Genomic DNA, 16,186 nt, shown 5'->3' on the forward strand with positions numbered 1-16,186 from the left:
CAGACGGACCTGGGTGTATACGTGCATAAGTCATTAAAGGCGGCAGGAGAGGTTGAGAGAGCTGTTAATAAAACATACAGTATCCTAGGCTTTATTAATAGGGACACAGAGTACAAGAGCAAGGAGGTCATGTTGAACTTGTATAAGACACTAGTTCGGCCTCAGCTGGAGTATTGTGTCCAATTCTGGGTGCTTTAGGGTGCACACTTTAGGAAGAATGTGAAGATATTGGAGAGAATGCAGAAAAGATTCATGAGAATGTTTCCGGGGATTAGGTACCTCAATTATGAAGATAGACTGATGAAGTTATGACTTTTTTCCAAGGAGAAGAAAGACTGAGAGGAGGTCTGATAGAGGTATTCAAATCTTGAGGGGTCTGTTCAGAGTAATAGAGAGAAGAGACTATTCCCACTCGTGAAAGGATTGATAATGAGAGGGCACAGATTTAAAGTAATTGGCAAAAGAATCAAAAGTGATATGGGGTGGTTAGGGTTTGGAATGTACTGCCTGAGGTGGTGGTGAAGGCATGTTCATTTGAGGAATTCAATCGGGAATTAGACTGTTATTTGAAAAGGAAGAATGTGCAAGGTTATGGGAAGAAGGTGGGAGAATGGCACTAGGTAAATTGCTCATTGTGAGAGTTTGTGCAAAAATGATGGGCCTCCTTCTGTGCTGTAATGATTCTGTGATTCTCCAGTCAGTGGATATTTACCAGGTTTCATTTAGAAGTGATTTTAATCATAGAAGCTACATATATTCATATACAAGTAGCTGTCCTTTGCAAACAGAAAGAACACATTCAAATACTGCACTTTTTTCAACTAAATGGAAGTTTGGGAGACAGCCATTCCCTGGTTCATTCCTCATGGCAATGCCTTGACCAATCAGAGTCGACATGCCTGGTTTGAATTTAAACAAAAGGTTGGCAATTAACTATCCCCTGGTGCATTCTCCATAGCAACACTTGACCAATCAGAGTCCTCTTTCCAACCAATCAGCACTCTTTTCTCGCACAGTATAAATTGTTGTTCTCTTTGAGATTTGGCATTCTTGTGATTCTGTCCTGCTGAATGTAAGAAAAAAAGCTTTGGCAGCGTGTGTCTTTTTTACAGCGATACTCAAGTTTTGTAACACTAAGCGACTAAATGTTATTATATGTTTGAATTTAAATAGCAGAAATAGAATAAAAGATGATTACTGACAAGTCTACTGAATCTCCGTGGCCGAATGTTGTAATGGAGGAAGTGATTCCCAGAGCCCACAGCGACTGTGAAAAGCCTCTACTCAGCAGGGACCGGGAACCAGAGGAACGCATGCGCAGCTGCCATCTCGGGGCTTTGTGGGTAGCGGCCATCATGAAAGAATCTGAAAACAGAGCGAGGGTGTGAGAGAGAATTGGAGAGAGAAAAAAAAAGTTAAGCGGAGGGAAGAGTTCAGCCGGGAAAGGTACGTGGTGACGGGCAGCGACTGAATCCTCTTGCCCGGGCTGAATTCGAGGGATTTGGTGAGGCGGTCGGAAACAACCCGGCGGGGAAGAGTGTGAAGGAACTGCGCTGCTTGTGCAGCACAGGCCCGAGCTCCCACAAAGGGACTGGTGGGGGCTTTCTTTACCTATATACATAACTATAAGGGGCGGTGCTGGGCTGTTTGGGAACTGGTAAATGAATGGAGTTTTGTGAATGGGTGCCCCCCGCGCTTCACAATGTTACAGCGCATTCCAGAGCAGCGATTGGTGTTCCAGAAGGCAGCTACATTTGTTTATGATGTCACAATAACCATTGTAGTGGCCCAGACGCAGACCTTCCCCGTCACCCAACTGAGCACATCCTACCTGCTGCTGAGGGACAAGTGTTTCTCTGCACCACCCCCCCCCCCCCCCGCGATTCCCTTACCAATGAATAAAAGTTAGTAAAGTACAAAATTTTTTTTCAACGCTTTCTTTTCTCTTTGGATGCATTAAATGGAATACAGCACTACTAATGTCCTAATTTCTACCCGAGTATCCTGTTGCTCTTTTAAAATAGAAGATTCACCTTTAGCTTTTTCAGCTAGTGCATATGTCACTCAAAAACATTTTTTGTTGCCCCATTGTCGACAGTATGCAAATATTTGTATCTGAGAAGTGCAGTAATAATGTCAGCAAATCTGGTAGCCAATTTGCCCTCATCTGTAAGATAGTTGACCAATTTTTTTTGGTAATGTTTGTTGAGAATGGGATGTTGATTAGGAGAGTGCCATGGGATTTTTATTCTCCCTGAAACAATAGAACATACAGATGGGGGTCTTAGTTTAATGTCTCATCCAAGGAATAGTCAGGTAATACAATACTCCATAGGTGGTAGATGTATTTGTTTTTAATTTTAAAAGATAGTTTTTAAAATTAACTTTTTGATCATCTTGGTAAAATGCCACATAATAGACTTGGTAGCAAAATTGAATTCCATGTGATTAAAGAGATAGTGGCAATGTGTGTACATGACAGTTGAAATTTACTGCGGAGAAATGAGGTGAAGCATTTTGGATAGAAGAATGAGGAGAAGCAATGTAAACTAAATGGTACAATTTTAAAGGGGATGCAGGACCAGAGAGACCTCAGGGTTCACATAAATTTTTGATGGCAAGACGTTGATGAGGCTGTTTAAAAAACTTATAGGATTATGAAAGGTTTATGGGTTCCTTGGCTTTATTAATCGAAGCATACAGTGTGATAGCAAGGAAGTTATGCTCAAACCTTTAGAAGTCACTGTTTATGCCTCAGCTAGAGTTTTATGTTCAGTTCTGAGCACCAGTAAAGATAGGTTAGGCAGGAGATGATGGCGTAGTAGTGTCACTGGACCAATAATCTGGAAGCCCAGGCTAATGCTGTGGGGGACATGGGTTCAAATCCCACCACAGCAGCTTGTGGAATTTAAATTCAGTTAATAAAAGAAAGTCTAGAATTGAAAGCTAGTCTCAGTAATGGTAACCATTAATCTGTCACGATTGTCATAAAAACCCATCTGGTTTACTAAGGTCCTTTAGGGAAGGAAATCTGCCATCCTTACTTGGCCTGGCTGACATGTGACTCCAGGCCCATTGCCGTCTGAAATGGCCTTGCGAGCCACTTAACTCAAGGGCAGTTGGGAGATGGGCAGCAAATGCTGGCCTTGCAGTGACGCCCACATCCCATGAAAGAATAAGGCCTCAAAGTGGGTTCAGAGGACATCTGCCTGAATCATACCATGAATAAGGGGCTTCATTTTTGTGGAGAGACTGGGGAAGTTGAGATTGTTCACCCTGGAGCAGAGAAGATTAGGAGAAAATTTGATTGGTGATCAAAATTATGAACTGTTTTGATCATGTTTATAGAGAGAAACTGTTTTCACTCATGGGTGGGGTGGTCAGTAACCAGAGGACACAGATTGGCAAAATAAAAAAGGAGGGAAAGTAAGACTTTTTTTTTGCTAAGTGATTTATTAGGATCTGGAATGCACTGCCTAAAAGCTTTGTGAAAGAAGTTCCAATAGTAACTTTTAAAAGGGAATTAAATATTTACTTGCAAAGGAAAAAATTGCAGGCCTATGGGGAAAGAGCTGAGGAGGGGGACTAATTGGATAGATCTGTCAAAGAACTAGTACAGGTATAATGGGCTAAATGGCCTATTTCTGTACTGTACGATTCAATAATTCTTCAGCTAATTGGCACCAGTCACCAAAGTGGCGCATTAGGTAATACCCAGACCACAGAAGAGATTGTGGTATAAACAGGGCACTGCTCAGAACTCTCAGGTTTATGAATGTCCTATTTAGCAACATTTATTACCCTCTATTATGTAAATGTAACTTTAGATTACAGCCTTGTAGCACTCTAAAAGTTAACTGTTCTTTGTTACTGAAGTAACAAATTGCTGTCTGAGGGAAGACTACTTATGTTAATATTTACAATATGTGGTCATGCTGGATAATGTCCTGAACATATAAATTTGATTTCAGTTTTTGAGTGGCATTAAATTATTTGCACAGTGAATATTAAGTTCTCACACACAACTGAAACAAGTAGACTCAACTTAATTCTTTTGAGGTATCCTCAATAAATTACTTCAGAAATAACTTGCATTTACATGTGTTTTACAACCTCTGGTTATGGCAAGACATATACTAAGATGGCACTGCTCTAATGTAGGGAAATGTGAAAACCAAACTGTACTTTAGCAAGGTCCCGTAAAGAGAAATTAGATAATTGAGCAGATAATTTGTTTTTGTGATGTCACATGAGGTCGATGTTAGCTCAGACATGGGGAGAAAACACTTGCTTTGGGTTCTTTTACATATACTTGACTGGCCTAATGGGACCTTGCTTAAACATCTCATTTAATTGGAAGCTATGGTTATATAAAATAACTGCATTGCTAATATGGTCAGCTGAACAACTGCACTGTTACTGTGACACAAATGTAAAAAGGGCACTGCATACACGGTTCTTGTTTCTTTGTACAGCTAGTGTACTATGTGTTAACCTCTTAATTATAGCGTATATTTATGGTTAAGTAAGACTTCATATAAGTGTGTCTCTCAAATTTGAAAGCGAGTACCTGTGGAAAGCTGCTTTTCCTTAAATATTGGCCTTTCGCCTGGGAGCCTAATTTCAAGTTCACCCTCGACCGATGGAAAATAAGCTTGGGCAGTTTCAGTCTAGTTCCTAAAGTCCAAAACAACCCCTAATTTGTCATTAATTGGCAGTGTCACAAAAGTCTACTAATAGGTCATGCATTAATAAAAAAAACTACATATACTGGAAACTGATATTTAATGGAAAAGCAACTAAAATAAGTGAAATATCTAATAATGCAAGTTAAGCAATGTAAATAGCTCATCAAAGTGCAAATTTTAATGCTCCAGAATTGAATTATCAAAATACTTTAAGCAACTTTGAGGAGTCTGTGTTACATACCACAGTGTAGTAGGGGCTGAAGTCCATTGATGGGACATAGTGAAAGAAACATTGCTCTGCACGTGATTTTACATTCTTCACTTGCCCCGTGAGTTCTTGATACTGACACTAGCTACCTGAAATAAAAAGTGGTCCATTTGCTGGCACTGACATCCTTCACTTAGAGCAAAAAAAGTGTGCACCCACTCACAATTATTGTTTGCTTCAAAAAGAAATTAAATTTTTCAGTAATTGAGAAAAGAAAGACTTGCATATACATTGCACCTTTCATGACCATTGAATGTCTTGAAGTTTACAGCCAATGTAGTACTTTTGAAGTGTAGTCACTGTAGTAATGTAGGAGACAGGGCAGCCAATTTTGTGCAGAGCAAGCTCCCAAAAACTGTGATAATGACCATGTTTTTATGATTGAGATTGAGGGATAAATATTGGCCAGGAGACTGGGGATAACTCCTTGCTCTTCTTTGAAATGGTGCCATAGGATCTTTTACATTTCATCTCAGAGGATAGATGGGGCTTTGGTTTAATGTTTCATCTGAAAATGGCATCTCCAGCGGGGCAACACTTCCTCAGTACTGTGCTGGATTGCCAGCTTTGACCTTTGTGCCCAAGTCTAGAGTAAGACTTCAACCCACAAATTTATGACTCAGATGTGAGTATGCTACCAGCTGAGCCACGGCTGACCACAGTAAAATGTAAGCGATTCATCTACTAACAAAAATTTAAATCCTGTAGTTAGAAAAACTGGGTTGTGGGCTACCTGGTTGCTGTTGGTAACAGATCAAAAATGTTAAGCTTCCTAAATGGCTTGGTGGGTAAATGCATAGTATGATGCTGGTGTAGACCAGCAGGGCCCCTGGTTCAGTCTTTTATCTGATCAGCGTACGCTGACCTTGGAAAGGTCATTCTTGGGGTACTGCATTAGCCTTTGGATCCTGAGAAAGGGAGGGGGAGAATCAGTTGAAGTTCATAGTTTTGATGTCGTCCTGATGGAAAGTGTATGGGCATTGGCTAAAGGAGTTGTGCTGAGCCGTAATGCTGCCAGTGGGTTGAATAAACTGCTGATGCCCACTGGGCTCTTGCAGACAATATGATCACTTGGGAGAAGTTGCAGTAAGACTGGGCCCTAGCTTGAATTGCTGGCTTTTGAAATAGAGCAGATGAGGGAATGAAGAAAAAGTTAGAGTGGGGAAGAAAGTTTTTAAGTTTATAAATTAAATGTACTGGCATGTTTCTTCAGCAAGGCAACAGTACCGTGATGTTCCCTGAGGCTAGTCACTGAAATACAGGGGCTTGACTACTCAAACCCTATTCCGCTAAAGGCATTAAATGAGACAGGAGCAGAAAGAGCCATGACTGAGCTACATTTCAGCACCACAGCCCAGAAAGGTTATTAACCTGTTAGAGAGATTATCTGCTTTTTGCAAATAGCCATTTGGGAAGTATTAGTCATTTAATGGACATGAGTTTTATTTTAGTGTTATTTTCCCCCATGACCATAGTAGCTCCTCCCCATACCTCTCCTGCTGCCACCCTCCCCCACCCCATGTAAAATCATTGAATGGTTACAGACAGAAGCAGGCCATTAGGCCCATTTTGTTCATTCTGGCTCTCAGTAAGAGCAACTAAGCTAGTCCCACTCCTTGCCTTTTCTCTATAGCCCTGCAATCCTTTTTCATTGAATAATTATCCAGTTTCCTTTAGAAAGGCATGATTGAATCTGCCTCCACCACACTCTCAGGCAGTGAATTCCAGATCCTAATCACTCATTGCGTAAAAACATTTTTCCTCATGTCGCCTCTGGTTTTTATGCTAGTCACCTCAAATCAGTGCCTTCTGTTCTCAACCCTTCTGCCAATGGGAACAGTTTCTCTCTATCTACTCTGTCCAAACCCCGCATAATCCTGAATATCTCTATCATATCTCCTCTCAATCTTCTCTTCCTCAAGGAGTACAAAGCCTAGCTTTGCCAATCTATCCAGTAACTGAAGTCTCTCACCCCTGAACCATTCCCATAAATGTTTTCTTCACCCTTTCCCGTATCTTCACATCCTTGCTAAAATGTGGTGCCCAGAATTGGATGTAGTACTCCAGTTGTGGTTGAGCCAATGTTCCTGGAGGTTCATCATAACTATGTTGCTTTTGCACTCTATGCTTCTATTAATAAAGCCCAGGATCCTATAAACCTTATTAACTACTTTCTCAACCTGCTGTATCAACTTTGAACAATTTCTGCACAGCTGTGTCTGCACTTGCACGCTCTTTAGTATTATATCCTTAATTTTATATTGTCTTTCCTCGTTCTTCCTGCCAAAATGAATCATTTCATATTTCTCTGCACTAAATTTTATCTGCTATGTGTCTGCCCATTTCGCCAGTCTGTCCTCTTATAGATCAAAAAAAGCAGTCATCCTAATACCAACCCCTGGAGAACCCAGCGTATACTATCCTCCAATCTGAAAAAACAACTGCAACATCACTGTCCTGTTTCCTGTCTCTCAGCTGACTTTGTATCCCTATGCTTCCACTGTCCCTTTTATTCCATGAGCTTCAACTTTGCTGACAAGCCTGTTATGTTGCATTTTATCAAATGCCTTTTGGAAGACCCTGTACACCACATCAACCACATTACCCTCATCAACCCTCTGTTACCTCACCAAAAAGCTCAATGAAGTTGGTTAAACATGATTTGTCCTTGACAAATCCTTAATTAATCCATATTTTCCCAAATGACTGTTAATGTTGTCCCCCTTTATTGTTTCTAAAAGCTTTCCACCATTGAAGGTGAAACTGACTGGCCTGCAGTGGCTGTGTTGCTGGGTCAAAATCCTGGAACTCTCTCCCTAACAGCATTGTGGGTGTACCTACACCACATGGACTGCAGCGGTTCAAGAAGGCAGCTCACCACCACCTTCTCAAGGGCAACTAGGGATGGGCAATAAATGCTGGCCCAGCCAGGAAGCCCACATCCCATAAATGAGTACAAAAAAAACCTAATCAGTTTTTGAACGTGGATATAACATTTGCGGTTCTCCAGTCATAATGGTACAGAGTTTAATGGAAAATGCCGTATTGAGATGTTGACCTGTGGTAGACTTCTCATTGTTTGTTTGTTCAAGCACCAAATGACTAGTCTTCTGTGGGTCCTGACAAGACTGAATCGTCTGATGTGGGATTGGAATGGATGTCCGTAGAACTGGCAGTTCATGTTGTTGCTGTTAGTGTTTTGAGGAACTTCTGCAGCTGTGCCTTTTCTGGCCTTCCTGTGGGCAGGTTGGATGTTGCGAGTTTTGTGTAGATGGCCCTCGAAATATGCTGAACTAAATTTCTTGCCTGGTTGGCTGCAGTGTTTTCCCCAGAGAGGTAGTCTACAAAGCAGACATTTGTAAGGCTCTTTTTTTAGGGTGTGTGCTTGTCACATTTGTGCTGAGCACCTTGATGTGGTTTGCCCTGGGACAGTTCACCATAGAAGACCTGCTGGGGGATTCTGTAATCATCCATGCAGGAGGTCTGGCCAGCCCATCTAAGTTCTCTCTTTTCCTCCCAATTTTAGACACGGTGCGTTTGCTTACTAAATGTGAATTGTGTAAACGAGGACCTGCAGAATTTGTATTTGAATAAATCGAGAAAGAGCTGTCCCTCTTGCAAATAAGAATTGACCTTAAGATGCCATGGTGTGATTAAAAAGTTAATGCATCAGATAACATTTTTCCATTACTGTGAATTTAAAGAATGTAAAGTGACAAATTTAGTGGGTTTATTCAGAGTAACAGAGATTTTATAGGTTAAAGTGAAAAAGGTATTTATCATGTGTAAGTTAAAAAAAATCCAATGCAAATATGTTTTTTATTAACAGCTACCAGAACATGAATGCTGAGGAAATGGTTCATACAATTCCACTCCATTAATTACGGTTGGAGAAGAAAATACTGATGAGCCACCATTCCCTGCCCTGCCCTACCCTACCCCACCAACATTTGAAGTAGATGAATAGGAGTAAGCCATTCAGCCCCTTCATCCAGTTCTACCTTCAATTAACATGGAGTAATGCACATTCCTTTTATGGATATTCTATGGAAACATTTTTAACAAGATAGAGTTGAAATATTTCAAGCTATGGGGAGATCAAACAAGGTTTACTGTGATCAGCTTTTAAACTTGGTTTCAGTACCAAACTCTAAAGCACAATTCTTTGTAAACTCTGTCACCTAGGGAATCTAGGTGCCGCACCTACATTTTTGCCTAAAATCCACAATGTCTTTTGTAGTTTAAGATTTAAAAAATGGTAAAAATAATAGAAAACAAAACAGGCACCACATTACCAGCTCACTGAATGAACCCAAATTTAAATGCAAGGTAAGGTATTTATTCCTGCTTGTAATTTACCTGGAGTAATCAGTAGAGGGCACAGATTTTCCTTTTCTTCTCCTTCCCTAACCCTTAAAGAAAAGTGACATGGACTTTTCTCATGACTCAATGGATCATTTCCCAGTGTTGATGGGAAATCAACAAGATCTTGGGACTGGTTTACAATAACAATCTCAGTATTGATGAGGTCCATTCATTACACAATGCCCTTGGAGTAGGGACAGGGACATCTATCAGCATTTCCACCACTAATCAATGTTTCCTCTAATTAGTTTTTGTTGTGCGCCGCCTGTTCAACACAGGTTACCTTACATGGGACAACTTGTGAGCGGCCTCCAGGGTACCTTCTGGGTTGCTGCGCATGTGTACACCATAGAAGAAACACTGGCTACCTGCTGCTGTTCATTGCCCCTCTACTGGAAAGTATGCATGTCACATGAGGACAGGATTAGGTTTGCTGTATTACCCTCAAGGTAAAAGAAATAGCCAACTGATACACGTGAGTTTATATAACATGAAGAATAGCTGTCCATGTCTTGTTTTGAGGAGGAGAGAGGCATTTGGATTATCTTGGTTACCAGTTGCTATTTGTTTAACTATTGCCATAGTCTTGTCAGCTTTTCATCAGCTAGTCAAATTGGTTATGAAATAACATTGTCCCAATTTAACAACAATACTGTTAAATGAAATGCATACACAACAACTTATGGCCCATGAGTAATACTGATAACCTAAATGATGAAGTAGATTTCTATGATGTGGCTAATGATATTTGATATTCCAATTGAACACTGTTTAGAAGTGTCACCATGCATCCAAATTGCTGTCGCTATAATAAGATTGTAGTAACATCTTCAAAGTATGTGAGTGGATAACTTGTGTTGCATTGTTGGAACATAGTGTCTTTTGTCTGTCATATTCATGTCACTTTTTTATTTGTGTCTCACATCCTGTTGCTCTCTGTTGAAGTAATGATGTTTTTCTGTCTTTGGGATATCAGTATTGGTCTGTAGTTCAAAACTTGTTGTAAAATGTGTTAGCTTTCTGAAATCAGGAAGTAAACTTTCTATTGGCTCAGGTTGGAATGATTTCCTGAGGTCATTTATTGAGACAAAGTAGAAAAAACTTTCTGACCTGACTTAGAAATGTTAGCTTTTCGCACTTGATGGCAATAGTGGGAATGTGACACTGATCCCCTCCAATTTAAACACCAAAATAACGAACTTTTAATTATCATTTGTAAAAAAAAAAGACACAGTTAATTATTTGGGCTTACCTGCTGTGTATTGCCAACATTTTCTGTTTTTACTTCAGATTTCCTGCAGTTGCCTTTTTTCTTTTTTTGAACTTTAACCCTTGCATATTTAAACTTGCTTGTAGACTTAAGTTTGTTATGAATAAGCAGAAAGGAAAAACAGAAAATGTTGGAAATGCACAGCAGGTTGGTCAGTAGCTCTTACTAGGGAAGGGAAATTCTGATATTGTGGTTGTGAATCCTTTCAACTGAAGGCTGAGGGACTAGTATTTTAATGAAGGGGAGGGAAAGAATCAACAGAAGTAACAATTGCAGGGAGAATGTTAATGTATTATGTAAACTGTAAGCAGCCAAAAGATCAGTATCGTTAAAAAGATTATCAGTAAAACCATATGGATAAGACGGAAGAATGGGCAAATAATGGGGAGGAAAAGACCATGAGAGCTATATTTGCAACAAAGACATATGAAAAAAATAAAAAGCTACAGATTCAACAGATATTAAACATGAAATGCAAGCAAAGCATCAGTCTTGGGAAGAGAAAAAGACCGGTTTAGTCCCCGTTCGCTGCTGTACTCTGACTAAAGTGTCAATCCACATCCCTACTATCCTCCTCCTCAATGCTCAAATAGTTTTGACTCCTTTCATACCCTGAATACATAATTGTCCCCTGGGCATGAGGGAAAAATACTTGCATTAATATGATGCCTTATTGGGGTATTAAAAAAATGGCAAAGTGTAGTGACTGTTCCACTACAGGCTATTCTGTGTCATTAATAGCCCATAAGCAGCAATGAAGTGAATAAATGGTTAATCTGGCTTTGAGTGGTAATTTGTTGAATCAGTTTGGACAAGAGGACATCTTGATATTCATCTTTTATGACCAAAAGATCTTTCATGTGAATTTGAAACTATGATAGAACAACACTCCTTCAGTATTTCACAGGAATGCCAGTTTAGCATATGTAATTGGGGCTGAGTGTATAACTATAGTGAGGGGGTAAGCACTACTCACTGAACCAAGATAATGTTTGTGGTATTGTGGATTGCACAATTATTAATGTTGGACTGATAACCCAATTTTTTCACTTGGTTGCTTTTGGGACCAGGGAAGAATCTTGGCAGTTATAGCTTAAAATATTTGATTAGATTCCATGACAGTGTAAGTTTGTTTGTTTAGTTTTACAGAAGTGGGTTCAATTGACCAAGTGTTCCGTTTTTAAAATCTGGATGTTGTATTATACTACGTTGATGGTTGAAATCTAAATTTATTTAGAAGGACCCTTTAAACCATTTATCATCTCTTGAGACTAACTGTGATGTGCAGCAGCTTTGCTAAGCAGATAGGTTCAGATATAATCAAAAGTGTTTTACTGCTGTGACCTTGTATTTCCATTTGCAAATTCAGCCCTGTTAAATTGTAAGTTCTGCTTGCAACCTTGAGATATAATTGCAGTCTTGCAATCACCCAAGAATATCTCTTTTTTTAAAAAAATGTTTTATAAACTTAACTAAATTGTAGGTGAGTGGTTAAGCTATTTAGCTTGACAGCCCACATTGCAGAGTGAATGGTGATGGCACTTGTTATTGATGAATGATATTCAGACTAACAGGTTAATAATTTTCAAACTTTACAACCTTCAAAAATACACAACTGATGATCAGAAAATAAAGCCAGTATGTAGTCTGATTTTATCCAGAGACATGATGGTTTCAAAAAGTAAATACAATCTTTTACCCTATTTAAAATGTCCCATTACTTTTGTCATAGCTGCTTTCTTTATTGGGAAAGGGCAAATAGGATTTTCTTGGGTTTCAAATTTAACAAAGAATTTCCTGGTGGTTATCTCCAGGAACTTCTTTTGGAATTCTGTCCCTTATTTATATAAAGCTGAATATCCATTTCATGAGCTGTCATACAGTATGGTTTTAATTAACAATAAACAGGGATGAGAAATTCCTGCTGTTTGGTAGATTTCTGACTTTTCAAATATAGAATTCTGCCTTTGGAAATGATTTTCTGACCTTTGCTTCTCCATAGTTTTTGGTGCACTTGACCTCTACCTTTCATTTGATTCCTGAAGTCTGGGCTGTCCTCTGTGCAATTCACGAACCCCAGAATGGGGAACCCCATTGCAACTTGCGTCCGAACCTGAAAGCCATCTGCCATCACTCAGCTGCACGCCAACCCAGCTACTGTCACTTATCCCACTGGGAGGGCACTCTCTGCAGCTGGCTGCTTGGTGAAGCTGCACGGTTCAGCAGGCATTGTGTGGAAAAGGGGAGGGTTCAGCACGTTTTGAGGGGGGGGTTGATATGGGGGTAGAGCGGCAGAGCCCGAGTCTTCACTTCTTGGAGTGAATCTTAGCTGGCTTTCAGTCACGGCTGCATGTGGGGTCCCAGGGCGGCTTGCTGTTTCAGTAAGACTGTTGGAAAGGTCGGGTTGACAAGTGAGTGGGAGGGGAGGAGAGGTTTGGCAGAAGGGCTGCTGAGTGAGTAGGGAAGGGTGGTTGGGCAGAGAGGCTGCGGAGTGAGTAAGCTGAGGAGGAGGTTTGAGAAATGGGATGTGTGTGCGCATGCGTATCTGTTGTGTATAATTTCCTTGAAGGATAAGAAGTACTGATCATGTCACCTGGCAACCCTTGACCTGAAAACAGCACCAAACAGGAAAGAAATTAATAGATAAAGAGGCTGTTTGGCTGGCAGACACAAAAAGCTGCAGATACAAAGGAAAGCTATAAACCAAAGAGCTGGAGGATGAAGACACAAGTGCAGACACAGAGAAAGCAGACAGAAAGAGTAACATAAGGAATTATTATGATGTGAAGAAGCAAATCCCTCTCAGGCAGAGGTCAGTCTTTTTGTTTGGCAGAAAAGGAGACAGGAGTTCTTATCACAGAATCGTTATGGTGCAGAAGGAGGCCATTTGGCCCATCATGCCTTAGAGGCAATGTGCGAGCTGGCTAATAAGGTGTACAGCCTGGAAAGCTGTGCGAAAAGCTTTTAGGCACTAAAGAACTGGATGTTTTCCTGGAAGTGGCTGAACCAGGATGTTATTGTTTGGTTGGTTGAAAAAGAACTCTGGAAAGCGAAACCATCGGGACTGTTGTGACCCGAGAGAGAGAGGGCTTGTAAAAGTGTGCCTTGCTGATGGTAAATTCTACTCATGAAACTCGGGGGTGAAAGCTTTGTTGCATAAAACTCCTACCTACCCTGCAAAAATAAAGAGCAGCATATTGTGGAATTGTATAGCTACGTGGTGCCACATGTCTGTGCAGATTGATGGAGGTGCTTGTGGTTGTCGAAGATGTATCTTTGTTGTACTGCCTATTTAAAGTGAAATTTACTTTTTTATTTTAGGTATCATTTGCCTATTAATTCATGTTTAATTTATGTTGGTTCTGATTTGTATTAAAGTAAAAGTTGCACAAAGCGAAGTCTTGTTGGTAATTTCTTCATTTGGTAGTCATTTAGTAAATTTGGTTAGTTTGGGTATGGTTCCCCCAAGGGGATTGTAAAAAAGAATATAACAAATGTTGCTACCTGCTTTATTACTGTTTTGCTTATGCAGATGTCTGGTGCCACATTCATTTTCAAGAGTATTTTTTTATATATTCCTTTATAGGACATGGTGTCGCTGGCAAAACTGGCATTTGTTGCCCAATTTTAATTGCCCTTGAGAAGGTGGTTGTGAGTTAAAATAGAGTCACAATGGAAAATAGTTTGTGAAGCACTGCTTCATTTCACCTACATAATCAAGCAAAGTCATGTTTTGTTGTTAGTGTGGACTTCATCCTGTGTTCCATGCACAAACTGCATTGATTACTGAAATGCTGAGGTTACTTTGGTGATTATATACAAATTTATTGGCCCATAGTCTTGATGATAATAGAAGGTAAGCCAGGGGAAAACTAATGTTTCTACCCACTTGAAGTCCAATAATTCTGCCCATTTGAAGTGGTCTAGAAGCATTTGCAGCTTGTTGCAGATCATCAAAAAGTGCTGTAATTGCATGATTCCATATCACAAAAAACATTTCAGACCTTTTTGTTATTGACCACTAATTTTCAGACATTTTCGACTTCAGTCATTCTCACCCCTGCTATAAATAAAGAAAATATACTTTGTTATAGTTAACAAAAATATGTGTAGAAAAAAGCAATCCTATTTAGAAAACATTAAGTGCAGCCTCTTGGGCTGGCCCCAGTGTTCACTTGGATCATAAATGATCTGCACCTCAACTTTTACTGCCTTGGTTCCATACACTGATATCTTTACCTATCTCAGCTTTGAAAACTCCAACTAGCCAAACATTCACAGCCTTTGGAGAAGAGAATTCCAAATTCCTGCCACCTTGTGTAGAAAAAAGTGTTCTTGATTGCCCCCATCACAGGAAATGGTAACTTCCTATCAAATCCTTTCGGCATTTGTAACACCTTGATCAGATCACCCCATAATCTTGAGGGAATACAAAGCAAGCTTATGCACTCTTATTTATTTACCCATGGGATGTGGGCCTTGCTGGCAAAGCCAGCATTTATTGCCATTTGCTTTTTGCCCAGCTGTCTTTTTGAGGCTGACATCCTTAAGATGATGGTACACCATCAGTGGTTGAGGGAATTCTATGACCTTGACCCAGTGATGATGAAGGAATAGCAATATATTTCTAAGTGTTGAAGGTGTGTTACTTGGAGAGGAACTCGCATTTGGTGATGTTCCCATGTGTCTGGTGACCTTGTTCTTCTAGGTAATAGAGGCTGCAGGTTTGGATAGTGCTTTTGAAGAAGACTTGGTGAGTCACTGCAGTGCATCATTTAGATTTATGCACATGGCAGCAGTGTGAAGGGAGCGAATGTTTGCTATGGTGATTGGGATGTCAGTTGGGCTTCATTTTCCTGGATGCTGTCAAATGTAGTTGGAGTTGGGGGCTGGGAAATGGGAAAGGGTCATGGTCAAAGGACTAATTTGCAGGGTTATTGGGAAAAAGCTGGGGTGTGTGGGACAAAATTGGATCAGTCAAAGAGGCAGCACAGGCTCGATGGCTGAATGGCCTCCTCCTGTGTTATAAGATCCATAATTCCATGGAGCTGCACTTATCCAGGCAAGTGGAGAGTACTCCATCGCATTTTTGGCTTGTGCGTTTTAGATGGTGGAAAGACTTTGGGCAGTTAGGAGGTGAGTTACTTGCTCTGACATGTCCAGCCTTTGACTGCTTTTGTAGTCACAGTATTTATGCATTTGGCCCAGATAAGTTTTGGTCAATGGTAATCCCCAGGATGTTGATTTTGGGGGAATTTAGTAATGATAATGCTGTTGAACATCAAGAAGAGGTGGTTACATGCTCTTGTTGGCAATACAGCCATAACTTACATAGCACCTTTAAAAGTGGAGCAGCTAAAAATAGGGATGCTCGAGAGGCCAGAATTAGATAAGCACAAATTTCTTGGAGGTTTGTCGAGATTTCACAGTTCTGATGAAAGATCACTGACTCTGTTTCTCTCTTCACAGATGCTGCCACACCTGCTGAGTATTTCCATCTTTTTCTGTTTTTATCATGTCCCCATTTGCTCCTTTGCAGGGGCTCTGAACCACCCTTCTCCCATACATAATGAATCTTGGCCAGCTGTCATCCCT

The 16,186-nt window shown here is 40.3% G+C and overlaps 1 protein-coding gene across 3 annotated transcripts in view; it reads left to right on the forward strand.

The window, feature by feature from the left end:
* Positions 1 to 1,329: 1,329 nt before the first annotated feature.
* The window catches only part of znf148 (zinc finger protein 148), a 43,044-nt gene continuing 28,187 nt past the window's right edge, over positions 1,330 to 16,186 (forward strand). Inside the window, exons 1-2 of one of the 3 annotated variants that reach the window (XM_041200798.1) lie at positions 1,330 to 1,446; positions 8,786 to 8,973. The gene's annotated coding sequence lies outside the window, so the exon portion shown is untranslated. The remainder of the gene's footprint in view (positions 1,447 to 8,785; positions 8,974 to 16,186) is intronic. The other 2 variants (XM_041200799.1, XM_041200797.1) reach the window with 2 other exon arrangements.

This window comes from Carcharodon carcharias, chromosome 12, assembly GCF_017639515.1.
Source record: "Carcharodon carcharias isolate sCarCar2 chromosome 12, sCarCar2.pri, whole genome shotgun sequence".
Taxonomy (NCBI): domain Eukaryota; kingdom Metazoa; phylum Chordata; class Chondrichthyes; order Lamniformes; family Lamnidae; genus Carcharodon; species Carcharodon carcharias.